Below are 12,908 nucleotides of genomic sequence, written 5' to 3'. Positions count from 1 at the left end.
GCATTGTGACTCACTAACAGAAGAGGGGAGAGTTCTGCTTGTCTTAAGGATTGGATTTTATTTTAGGATTAATTATTTGTGTAAGTATAAATATGAGAGAGTTCCTACCCTACATGTCACATACCTTATTCTGTCTTCCCAGAGTTTTAACTTAATGCCTCCAAATTCCCCAAGTGTATACTTTTTGTATCTTCTACTTGGATTGTGTTAATTACGTAGTGTTTGTATTTCTCCCACTGTGTTTTTCTTTGTGAATGTAAGAATTTATGGGCTTTTCTTTTAATCATTTTGAGCAGTCTTTTTGTGTCAGTTCGTTTCAGTTTAAAAAAATTGTTTGTTTGTTTGTTTTTAATATAGAAGAGACTGGTAACATGTTTGCTTCTGTGAAGGGAGATTGGGAAACCGTAGAACATAGGGAAGATGATGTATTTTTCACTCCGCCACTAGACCTTTGTAACCTATTACAATTTTTTTAAACAATTTTTTAAACTTAATTTTATAGCATAGCATAAACACATTCACAAATTTTTGTTTTATGGGTTTTATTCCTTTTAAAATTGAGACCATAAAATTTCTTAAAGTTGATCGTGAATGTCTCATTGAAGGCATAATAATAAATTTACAGTCTTTTTTTAAATGATATACTTAAACTTGACTTACTGGTTTGCATAAACTTCAAAAGGTATATCACTACTGTAGATATGAGATGGCTTAATTTTTTTAAAGGTGGTTTGGAATCAACTGTAGCAAACTAAACCATATTCTCAATTTCTTTCCTCACTTCAACATCAGTTTCCTTTAATTCTTCAACACTGGCAGTGCTGTGTACCATTCCGTCTTTGAGAAGCATAATAAGATCACTCATTGAATTTCTTCTCGTATATGATAACCGACTCTAGGATCACTCACACTATGTCCCTGATAATGGTTAAGTCTGCTGCTCCATCAGCATGATCTCCTTTACAGATCTGTAATAGACAGCTGAAATCCTTGTTGCCTCCTGGACACATAGAGCATCTATTCCATCTGCCCTTAGCCCAGAAATAAAATTGCCTTTCTTGTAGTGATCAATGCTGGCTACTGCTCTCTCAATAGATACTCCCATTCCATTGTGGTTATTCTAACAGATGAAAATAAACAGTGATTTCCACAAAGCTTCTATATTATGAACTTCAAATAGGAAGTCAAACAGACCTCATCTTTTTCATTATACTACAGGCCAGACCAGTACCAACTCCCAGGGAGACCTGAGCTCTGATAATGCCATTGCCTCAGTAGAATTTCGTGGTGTATATGTGTATTGATTCTGCTTTTCCTTTAGTGCAGCTTTCTCTTTTTCCTGTAAAGTCTTCAAATTTCTGGAATAGAAGGTCTACAAGTATAAAGCTAAAGACAGGAGCCCAATAGGCTGTGATGAGATGACTCTTGATATTTATCCCAACCCAAGCCCCCCCACCAAGCTTCTTGACATTACACAGTGACAGAAACCACCAATGATTTTCTGTTTAACACCACTGGCAAACAGTCTATATCATCTGTATCGAGTCCCTCTTCCCTGCTGATCACTGTTATGGTAGGAGGACCCTCTTCCAAAGTATGAAGGTAACATTTCTTAATTTCAAATGTACAATATTTGCAAAGTTACAGGATATAATACCAGCACTCTGCTAGCCATGACATGCAGGAAACTATCTACCTTTTAGAGCATCTTCTTCATGAGTGAGGCTGTGGTGGCAGTGGCGATAATGTCATGCTCTGCACTGGGCCATGGGCCCACAAACATTTTTTTTTAAGGCTGTAAAACATTCATGGATGAGCTGTAATTTTCTTAGCCATTCTTCCATTATCGAATATTTACATAGTTTTTATTTTTAGGAACTATTATAAATTTTGCTTTGATGACTGTCTTTAGACCTTTATCTAGAGGTCTAAAGATCTTCATTCATATTTTTTATTACTTCTTTAAGCTGGATCCTCAGAAGTGAGTCAAAGGACACATGTCTAAAGCTCTCTTGGTAAACCTTGTCAAACTGCTTTCCAGACAGGTCGTGCCAATTTATACTCCCATGATCAGCTTGTGTAAATGTTTCTCTTATGTCACTCTTGGAAGCACTGAATATTTGTTATTTTAAATACCTTCTGCTACTTTCATCAGTAATAGAATGAATCCCTTAAATTTTTATATTTCAAGATGACTTAATATGTGTGTATATATTTCTTTTTCTCCTTCCTCTCTGTCCATTGGCTTTTCAAAAACAGCTTTGTTAAAGTATAATTTACATTCTATAAAATTTCCCCATTGTATATGTAAGTCGAGTTTAATAGAAGTTAATGATTTTAGTATATCTATGATTCTGTAACCATTACCACAGTCCAGCTGGAAAACTTCTCATTACCCCAAAAAGTTCCCTTGTGCATCATTTGCATTCAGTCTTTGATCTCACACCCAGCCTTAGGCAACCACTGATCTACTTTCTGTCACTATAGATTTACATACTGTGGAAATATTAAATAAACAAAATCATAGTATATACAATCATTTGTACTGCTTCCAACTTTTGGTTATTATGAAAAATGCTGCTAGGAACATTTGCTTACAGTTCTTTATGTCTTTCATTTCTCTCAGGTTGATACCTAGGAGTAGAATTGCTTGGAACCTGTTAAATTTTGTATTGTTACTTAGCCACACCAAAAAACCCATTTCTTTTAGGAAATGGATGATAGCATTATACTTGAGAAGAAACACAATTAAATGATATGAAACAGTTAAAGTGGAATGATTGGAGCTGGCAGGTGACAAGTTCAAAGACATGTAGTATAACTGTATAGTAATGGAAACCACTTCAGGATTTATTGGTTAATGAATAATTACTACAGCCTAAAACCAAGTGAAGGCAAATAAAATCAATGAGCATATAAATAAATATTGAAAACTTTTGTTCCAAGAAAAATAGAAATGGGACATCATGTGCATTTGTTATGATAGAAAAATGAATATATGTAATGCTTAAAATGCCCTTACCAAAATAAAAGGCCATAAAGATTATTGTAGATAAACATGGCCAAAGAAACGAGCAGTTAGTTCAAGATGAATATATTTAGTAAATAAACATTCATCTTTGCTAGTAACCGTAGAAATAAATATTTTACAAATTGATTGTTATATTTAATTAACAAAATCAAAATATCTGCTACTAGAAAGGTTGTGCTAGTGATGTTAGCTTTGTATTTTGGTCTGGTCCATGTGGAAGGCAATGTGGCAAAACCTGTCCAGATCCTTGGAGTAGTAAGATTCTGAGGTAACTTCCATTTTAGCTTCCTTGGATGTAATTAAAATGTTTTAATAGTAATTTAATAAAGGAAGCAATAACCCAAAAGGTAAGACAGCAGCACGTTTTACCCTTATGTTGAAATCAAATCTGGTGGTGTTTTCTTCTCTACTCTGTCTCTGACTCACCCAAACTCTGGAGGCACTAATCCAGCAAACTTTTTTTTTCTTTCTGACCTAGAGAAAGAAAAGCTCTGTGGTGGTCTGAATCTTGCTTTTCCTGTTTTGGCTAAATCCTAGATGTATGTATCATCCTTTAATCTGATGATACATACATTAGGAGTTCCCCCCACCCCATACCAAGGAAATTCTATTACCTTTCCCATTTTGAATAAATAATTCTGTCATGTCCTTTCTATGTTTTACTGATTTTGCTTAATTGCTTATCTGATAATATGTTTCCTGTTGATTTTTTTTAAAAGTTCTTCATGAAGTTCTTCTGTATAGGTGGGACCAAACACTTGGGAATCACTCCCAGTTAGTACAGTACAGTACAACTATCCAAGAATGATATTTTTAGTTTGACAAATAGTCTGCCAAAAAAGTGATAAAGAAGGGCTAAAATCAAGAAATGGAAGTTGATCCTTGCTCTGTTTATTTCTCTCTATATCTTTCAAGTTATCTTTTCCCTTCTAACATCAAAAATTCTTTCCATTTCTGATAAATTTTTATTGTATTTGTAATATTTTTCCCTAATTATTCGCATTATAGATTCCTATGTCTTTTATGCTTAAATACTTTTCCTTGTTACATAAGGCTGTAAGATTTTTATATTGTTAGTTGAGTTTATATGAAGTCATAGGTGAGGTAATGTGTGACAAGAAGTCAGGAAAGATAAAAAAGTAAACATTTTTCTATTTTATTATGCTTAATTTTTGTTTTATCAAGAAACATATTACCAATTTTCTTTGTATAGAGCAACCATAAATACTCCCCTATTACAACTGTAAGTAATCTGCTATAGGTAGTATACCAACTGTATAATCTCTTTAGTCTTTTTCAGTCAGATTGGCTTCACTACTTAAGAACCTCGTGAAGAGATGGCCCTAAGTTTTGAAAAATTAGTACAACAGATTTGGAAAATTCAGACTGTTATGTGATGTGACTTTTCTTCATCTCTGATCTCTGCCAGCTTATTCAGGTCACTATAGTGTTGTTTTTACACTGACTGATAGAGGTATTAGCTCTTGGCTATTTCCCTGGCCTTTTGAATGTTTCTTCTGATTTTTCTTATACTTTTCTCACTGTTCTATCTGGAATTCCTTCAAGCATTTTCTCTACTAATTTCTACTTAAATGTTAGTGTTCCAAAAGTTCAGTTATTGTTTTCCCTTTAAATATTTTTGGATTATCTTATATATTACAATAATTTTAATAACCATTCAAATGCTGATGACTTTCAGATGTCTCAAGCCGTCAGGTCTGAGTTGTCTACCCAGCTGCCTGCTAACATTTACTCACTTAGATGTCTTCCAGAGACTCCAAAAGCAATATACAGAAAACTGAAATGAATCATTCACTAACCTCCCATCAGTATTTCCAAATACAGGTAATGGCATTATCATCTGCCCAGCAGCCCATGTTCAAAACTGTTGCCTTCAACATTGAGTACATAGGATCTGTCACTAAGCCCCTTTTACTATTTTTAACACTATCCTAGTTTACGACTTTATTATCTCTTTATTTCAATAGCCTTATAACTGGTCTCGTTGCCTTCTAATACCCCTCAAGCCATGCCCTCCTTCAGTGAATTGGCAGTTTGATCTCAGTACATCCCTGCCTGAAAACCCTGTAGTGGCAAGTCCCCTGTTATCTATATGATAATGGTTGCACTGCTTGATTCCTGTTAAAAGGCTTGATGACTGCTCACCTCTCCAGCCTCACCCTCATCTGTCATTCTCAGTTTTGTATTTTACATGCCCCTTTGTCCTCCCCACCCCCCACTGCCACACACACATATACACTGTTGTTTCTTACCTCTATTTGCTCATGCTGTCTCAGTCTCCTTCCCACTCATCCTGACTCACTCTTACCCTTCATGACTCAGCATAGGACAGCTCCTTCAGGAAGCCTTTTCTGATTCTTCAGGGTTGGGCCAAGTGCCCCTCCTCTTTAATGGATCATTCTTGTTAGTGTATAAAACAGTGTTATTTTTCTCGTATTAAAATATATATGTATATATCTCGACACCTTTCCTTTCTAGCTACTGCTCATTTCTTTCTCTCCTTTGCATTAAAAAAATTTTTATTGAAGTTTAATTGATATGTCAATTATATTATTATATTGAAACATATTGCGGTATAATTGAAACATATTAGTTTCAGGTGTATAATATAATAATTTGATATATATATATATTGCAGAATGATCACCACAATAAGTCTAGTTAATGTGCATAACCATACATAGTTACAGAATTTTTTTGTGATGAGAACTTTTAAGGTATACTCTCTTAGCAGCTTTCAGGTATACAATAGAGTATTATTAACTATAGTTGTATGTACATTGTATTCCTATGACTTATTTGTTTTATAACTGGAAACTTGTACCTTTTGATTCCCTTCACCCACTTCACCTACCCTTACCTCTAGCAACCAGTAGTCTGTTCTCTGTATCTATGAGCTTGTTTTTGTTTGTTTGTTTAAGATTCTACATGTAAGTGAGATCATGTGGTATTTATCTTTCTGTCTGATTTATTTCATTTAGCATAATGTTCTCGAAGTCCATCCATGTTGTTGCAAATGGCAAGATTTCATTCTTTTTAATAGCTGAATCATATTCTATTGTATATCTATAACACATTTTCTTTATCCATTCATCTGTTAGTAGACTTTTAGGTTGTCATATTTTGGATATTATAATGCTGCAGTGAACATACGGGTGCATATATCTTTTTGAGTTAGTGTTTTCTTCAAATAAATATCCCCAAGTAGAATTGCTGGATCATATGGTAGTCCTAGCTTTAGTTTTTTGAACAACTTCCAGACTGTTTAACGTAGTGGTTGCACCAATTTACATTCCCACCAGCAGTGCACAAGGGTTCTCTTTTTTCCACATCCTAGCTGACATTTGTCATTTCTTATCTTCTGATACTAGCTACTCTTTAATAGGTGTGAGGTTATATCTCATTGAAGTTTTGGTTTGCATTTCCCTAATGATTAGTGATGGTGGTTGAGCATCTTTTCATGTACCTGGAAAAATGGCTATTCAGATCCTCTACTCATTTTTTAATCTGATTTTTTTCCCTTTTGAATTGTATGAGTTCTGTATATATTTTGGGTATTAGCCTCTTAGATTAGTGATTTACAAATATTTTCTCCCATTCGGTAGGTTGCCTTTTCATTTTGTTTATGGTTTCCTTTTCTATGCATGTTCATTTCTTCTCTGCCCTTTAAAGCAGAACTCCTTAAAAGATTTGTCTATGTGTGTGATTTCTTATTCCTTCCTGTCTATTTTCTCTTGAATTATTCTGGTTGGGCTTTCATTCTCTGCTATATCCACGCAGTTCTTGTTAAGATCATCAATGCTTCTAAGTTGCTTTTCCAGTGGTGAATTCTTATTCTTTATCTTACTTGATCTTTTTAGTGTCATTTGATGCAGTTGATGTCTCCTGTATACTTGGAAAACATTTACATGGCTTTCAGGGCACACCACTCTGCCTTGGTTTTTCTTATACTTTACTGGCCACCTTTTACATTTTATTTGTTTAGTCTTCATCTCGCTGACCTGTAAACTTTACACTGCTCCAAGTGTCTGTCCTTGGTCCTCTTGTCTGTCTGTACTTGCTTTCTCTCTTGGTGATTTCATCCTGTCTCTTATCTTTAGATTCTTTGTACACATATGCTGATGACAACCAAAAGTTTCTGTCTCAACTCCAGACTTCTTCCCTGAAGTCCAGGCTCATATCCAACTGCCTTTTTGACATGTCCACCTAATATTATCTTAAATTTAATACGTCCAAAGCTAAACTCTTGACAACCTCAATAAAAAAGCTTCCAACCTTCAGCCCTCCCAGCTCACATAAAGGCAACTACCTCCTAAGTTGCTTGGGTCAAAAACTCTGGTATCCTCCTTGACTCTTTTTATATTGTTTATTCAATCTGTCAGGAAATCTTGTGCAAATATTACCATTTTCTCTGTGTGCTACATTGTATATATATAAGGTTAATGTTATGCTTTTTCAGTTTTACAACATTATTTTATTTTAAGAGTAGGGATCTTGAAGACCATTGTTTTACCAGGTCTCTTGATTTGAATTACACTCCCCATCTTGCTGAAGCTATTCCACCAGAATTGAGTCCTATAAACTGAAAGAGGAAGTGATCTGTGAAAACTCTTTAGTTCATTTCAAAAGTCAGCGATTTTACCCCTGAAGTCAATAATTTTACTTCTGAAGTCTATTCACATGTGCAAGGTGATGTCTGGTTTACTAACCTTTTTAAATTTTTTGAACTTCTTTCCTCTTTGATCTCCCTTGATGTTTGCCTCTTTTCTTTCTGGCAAATATTGTTTTTGTTGTTTTTCTGTCATTGCATAGTTATATTTGTCTCCCTGGTTTTTTTTGTTTTTTTGTTTTTTTTTCCCCTTCTTTTCATTTTCCTTCCACTCTTCTCCACTAAATGAGCATAATATGGAATTGAAGATTTGTTAGGCTTATTGAATAAAGTTTTACAGCTTTTTTAATTTTAAAGTTTAACTCCTTAAGATTTGTTTTTGTGAAGATAAGCACTGCTAACAATTTGTATACATTCTTATAGATTTTTGTTTTGATATATTAGAATATATTATTCTTTTTTAAAAAAGGATCACTGTATATCTTGATATATTTTAATTTCAGTATCGATAACTCTGCCTCATTATTTTCGATGATTGTGATATTGCGATTGAGATGTCTGATATTTTGTCAGATGACCATAGTACAGTTTGGTTGGGCATTAGTTGTTTCCAGTTTTTAACTTCTTTTAACCTTGCTTCAGTGAACATACTTATTTATGCATTTGTCTTTGTACATGTGTGTATTTCATGTTTCTATAGGTTAGATTCCTAGATGTGGAATGACTCAGTCAAGAGTATAGCATTTAAAATTTTAATAGGTATTGCTGAATCGTTTTTCAAAAAGATTGTAGCAGTTTATATTCTCATGCCTAGAGTATGAGAGTGCTGTTTCTCCACATTGTTGCCAGAGCCAAGTATCACTAGTCTTAATCTTTGCCAAACTGATATTCATCATTTTGTTACTTGCCCATCTTCCTGAGCTTTTAGGTCTCTTGAGAGTTTTGGAGTTAGATGCTTATTTTCCCCTTCCTCTGTGTGTGTGTGTGTGTGTGTGTGTGTGTGCGCGCGCGCACGCACGCATGTGTGCCCCCACCCCAAAAATAAAAGTTCAAATAGTATAGGAGGGTATAATGAGAAAACATCAGCCCCCACCCTAACAGTTTATAGGGTGTCCAACGTAAGCATTTGGAGTTTTGAACTGAGTTACGGCCTTCTGTTTGTATTATTCCAAGAATTGTCTGAGGTTAAGCCCTGTCACTTAAGGGTCAGGAGTACATAGAAGTACATTAGAAATGGAGTTGTGAGGTCTGCTAAATATCACTTGGCTTAATTTATCCATAAGCTGGTTCACACTGTTAAGTGAGCTGTAGATTGCTAATCTATGTTAATATTTTCTAAGTGCATTTATGTGTACCTGAGTAGTAATTTCCTTGTGATTTAACTTTGATTAGAGAATTCTCTGATCCATAGTGTGTCATATTTTTCATAAAAGGTTTTTAGACTATGCTGTGAGACAGAGGCTTAGCTACACAGGTTGTTGTTACTTAGGGTAATATTCACGTGTAACAGCGTCAGTGGCATACTATTTTTAATACCTGTATGTGTTAGAGTTCAGCTGTTACTGATCTATTTATATCTCTATCAGCTGTTGACTGTTTTAAGTAATTAATTGGCAAAGAACTTTATTTTTAAGAACTTTAGCCCGTAAAGGGAAGTCTTATATCAGTTCCCTGACTGAAAAAAGTCAAAGCAATTACATATTTATGCTATATTCTATGAATTTAACAATAATAGCTGCCATTTGTTTAATAGTTAGTATGTAAATATACTGTGCTAAATACTTAACATGCTTAACATAATTTAACCTTTATCACAAACACTGAGGTATGTACTGATATTATCCTCAATTTATACATAGAGATTTATAAATATCTCTTTATAACTAAAGAGATGTTTAGAGAGGTTAAGAAACATGCACAAGGTCACACAATAAATTAGAATGTAATGGAACTGGAATTCAAACTTTTAATGTGTGTCTGTTCCATATAGCATATTGTTATTTAGATGTAATACAGTTTGGGCTATCCTATGTTAAATCAAAACTTTGTAACTTCCATTCTAGAGTATGAATTATTTTATTTATTCTATATTAAAAAAAATCTATTTGTGACTTGTGCCTACTGGAACTTTCTGACAGAGAATGAATGTTATAGAATAGAAAAGATGGGATTATAGTACAGTTCAAAATGTGATTTGGCTGTAAAGATTTGGGAGTTAGCTGCTTAAGTGGAATAAAGCCTTGAGTCTCTGTTTTAGGTGTTTATTTAGTGAGAAATGGTATATGAGACAGAAATCTTAATTTGGTAAGATGTTTAAACTGGGCTTCAGAAAGAAAAGAAGGCTTTTAACAAGTCAACAGTGTGGGTGGTTGGAAGCAGGTCCAAGAACAGCATAAGCAAACACACAGAGGCTGGGCTTCTATAGGGAATTTCCAGTAGATAAGCAAGGATGGAATGGCTAGTATTTTTAGGAAGAGTGGAAGATCAGGTTAGCTGGGCTGATTGGGGTCGTTTTGAAAGTTATCACTGCTCTAGGATTTGATTTTGAAGGCAGCAGAGGGTCAATAGCTCTTTTATAAAGAGAAATAAAGTAATCAGGTTTGTATTTTAGGAAGTAACTCTAGCATCATTGTGGGAGGAGGAAGAGTGTGGAGTCATAGCCATCACCTTGGCAACTGTTATGGGCCTGGGTTAGAGGAACAGTAATGGGAAGGGAAAGGCTGTGTGGAATTGAGAGATTGTTCTGAATCAGAATTCGTAAGAATTGGTTACATGTTAAATACCCTAGGAGGTTATAGATATTACTTATTACTAATAGTATTTGTTATAACTACTGTTTTGCATTTGCTCTAAGTGGCTTCTGATAGTCATATTCATTCTATTACTAGAATGTGGATGATGGCTGAATTTCTGTCCAGAGGTATTCAGGAAATGGTGGGTAAATGATGGAATGAGTCTGGCTTGTAAATGTTGTATTCATGAAATATTTATTTAAAATACTTATTTTGTGCCTATTCATAGCAGGCATTTTGTTAAAGTCTAGTAATATCACTAAGAAGGAATACCACTGATCTTGAACTTAAAGGAATTTACCATAGTCACGAGGAGGCCAGTAGGCCTTCTTTGCTGTTCTTACTTTCTGTTTAAATCTTTGGGCATATGATTGAACTCCGAACCTTATCTATTATTGATGTGGTATACTGCTTATTTCACAGTATTCTGAAGTTTAGATGAGGTAATGTATATAAAGTGCCTAGCATAGTCCCTGGCATAAGCTAATGCTTGTTCCCTTTTAAATGCTTAAGCAAGCATTTTAAAAAGCTGTGAATATTCCTTTTGGAGGCAAATGGACTATTTGCATCTTTTAAAATTTCTGTTGAGTTTGTTTGCCAAATAAACTGTTTTATGTGTGGGCAGTTTCCCCCGCTAAATAAGATATAGATTCCTGTGTTTTACCAGTTTTGCCAGTCTTAATGGAAAATGTTTTTGAAAGTCTCTCCCTCTCCCCTACCTCTTAGTGACTATATAAATCATTATCAGCTGTCCTTAGAGCAAGCCCATTGTGTGCATTCTTAAACAATATATAAGGCTACATCTTTTAAACATAATGACCTTGTTTTATATTTTCCACAAATGTGATCACAATGATTTCTGTGGATGAGTTTTTTTTAAATTTTTAACTATCAGGGATAAAGAGTGGTGGTGCAATTATTTTGTTGTTTCAGCTGATCTCAGGATGGTTTGAGCTCACATTTTGTAAGGAAAATATTGACCTATCAAATACAGTCAGAGTATTGTGTATTTAAAATATCACAATATCTTCTTGTTCTATCCTTAATATGCTAATGGCATTTTAATAAATATGTACTTATTTTAAATATTGGAATTAAAATTTTGACATTCCTTGAGATAATTAGAAACCTCTTGGGGTCTAAAAGATTGAATTTGGAATCAGTATTTGTTCTTTAAGACCAATTACTAAGTTAAATGCATCTTGCTGTGATTAACACACCATTAGGGGAGAAAATAATCAGAATTTCTTTGTCAACCCATCAGTTGGGATGTTGAAAATAGATTAATCTCCTCTAAATTAGAATTTGGTGTAGGCATTCAATAGTCTTATCTCTGAGAACTATAATGTTCTGATGATATGTTTATTTTTTATCTTGCTGAGCTTCAGAAGTCTAATTTACCTTGTCCTAAATCCTAGTGAAAGATTGTCACAATTTGATTGTATATTTAAAGGATGTAATCATTCTAGCTATGTTTTGTATGTTTTGTAGTGTTCTCATTAAATTTTAAAAATTTCTCCTTTCTACCTTCTCTACTTTTGTTCTTCATAATCTTTTCTCTGTTCCTATGTAGAGAGATAGACTTACTTTTTCTCCTCTTTCTCTTGTGAGCTAGCTCCACGAGAAAAAAATTGCTGTACATTGAATGTGTCTGGAATGTCACTTGGAGATGGAAAAAAGTCCTGGCAAATTCCTAACATTCATAAGACCTTTGGATATATGTTGACAAGTTCCTTCTAGTTTACATGTGAAATTTTATTTTGGCAAGAACATTTTACCACTTTTCGATGTGTTTTCCTATAGCTTATGAATAAAACTTTATGTTTCCGCAATCATTGTCACAACTTAAAATTTCCAGCTTCTGAAACACATGGTACTTTGCTAGTCAGGAAGCTAAGAAGGTTATGCAAACAAATTTGCATATGATATGCATATAAAGACTTTTGTATACTCTAAGAAATAACTAAATTATTGGTGAAAAAAATGTACAGATCAGGGATCTCCCTATTTCTAGTGACTCCCACTGCAGTCCATCCTACATGCAGCTGTTTGCTTATCAGAGCTGTTAGAATAATCTCCCTAAAACAAATCCTTTGGTAGTGGCTTCTCTTTTAAGAAATCTCAACTCCTTAGTCCAGTGCGCAAAGCCCTCTCTTACAGCTTCACTCTATCATTTCTTCTTTTGTTTTTTGTTACCCTCTGGGGCTGGGCCTTACTTATATATATAAATGTACTGCAGTAACCTGTTTCTCTTCTTCTTCCTCCTTCTCTTCATCCTCCTCTTACTTGCCTTTCATTCAGATCACCATCCTCACTCATAAGTGCATCCTTAGCAACTGACGGTGCCTAACTTATTTCTCACCAGCCTCCCAATATTTTGGTACTTAATTCATACTCTCTTAATTTATTGTCAGTGTAGAGTTACTCAGCATTTGATTTTATAGATGTGTGATCT

At 34.3% G+C, this 12,908-nt stretch overlaps 1 protein-coding gene and 1 pseudogene across 35 annotated transcripts in view; one reads left to right on the top strand and one right to left on the bottom strand.

Moving 5' to 3' along the window:
- SLMAP (sarcolemma associated protein) overlaps positions 1–12,908 on the top strand; it is a 123,105-nt gene that overhangs the window by 26,442 nt on the left and 83,755 nt on the right. The window lies entirely within an intron of this gene.
- On the bottom strand, positions 633–3,676 carry LOC120599509 (pyruvate dehydrogenase E1 component subunit alpha, somatic form, mitochondrial-like; annotated as a pseudogene).

The sequence above is a fragment of the Pteropus medius genome, unplaced genomic scaffold (assembly GCF_902729225.1).
Source record: "Pteropus medius unplaced genomic scaffold, Ma_sr-lr_union100, whole genome shotgun sequence".
NCBI lineage: Eukaryota > Metazoa > Chordata > Mammalia > Chiroptera > Pteropodidae > Pteropus > Pteropus medius.
Note: the sequence above shows the minus strand (reverse complement) of the source record. Positions and strands in the feature narration are given on the sequence as shown.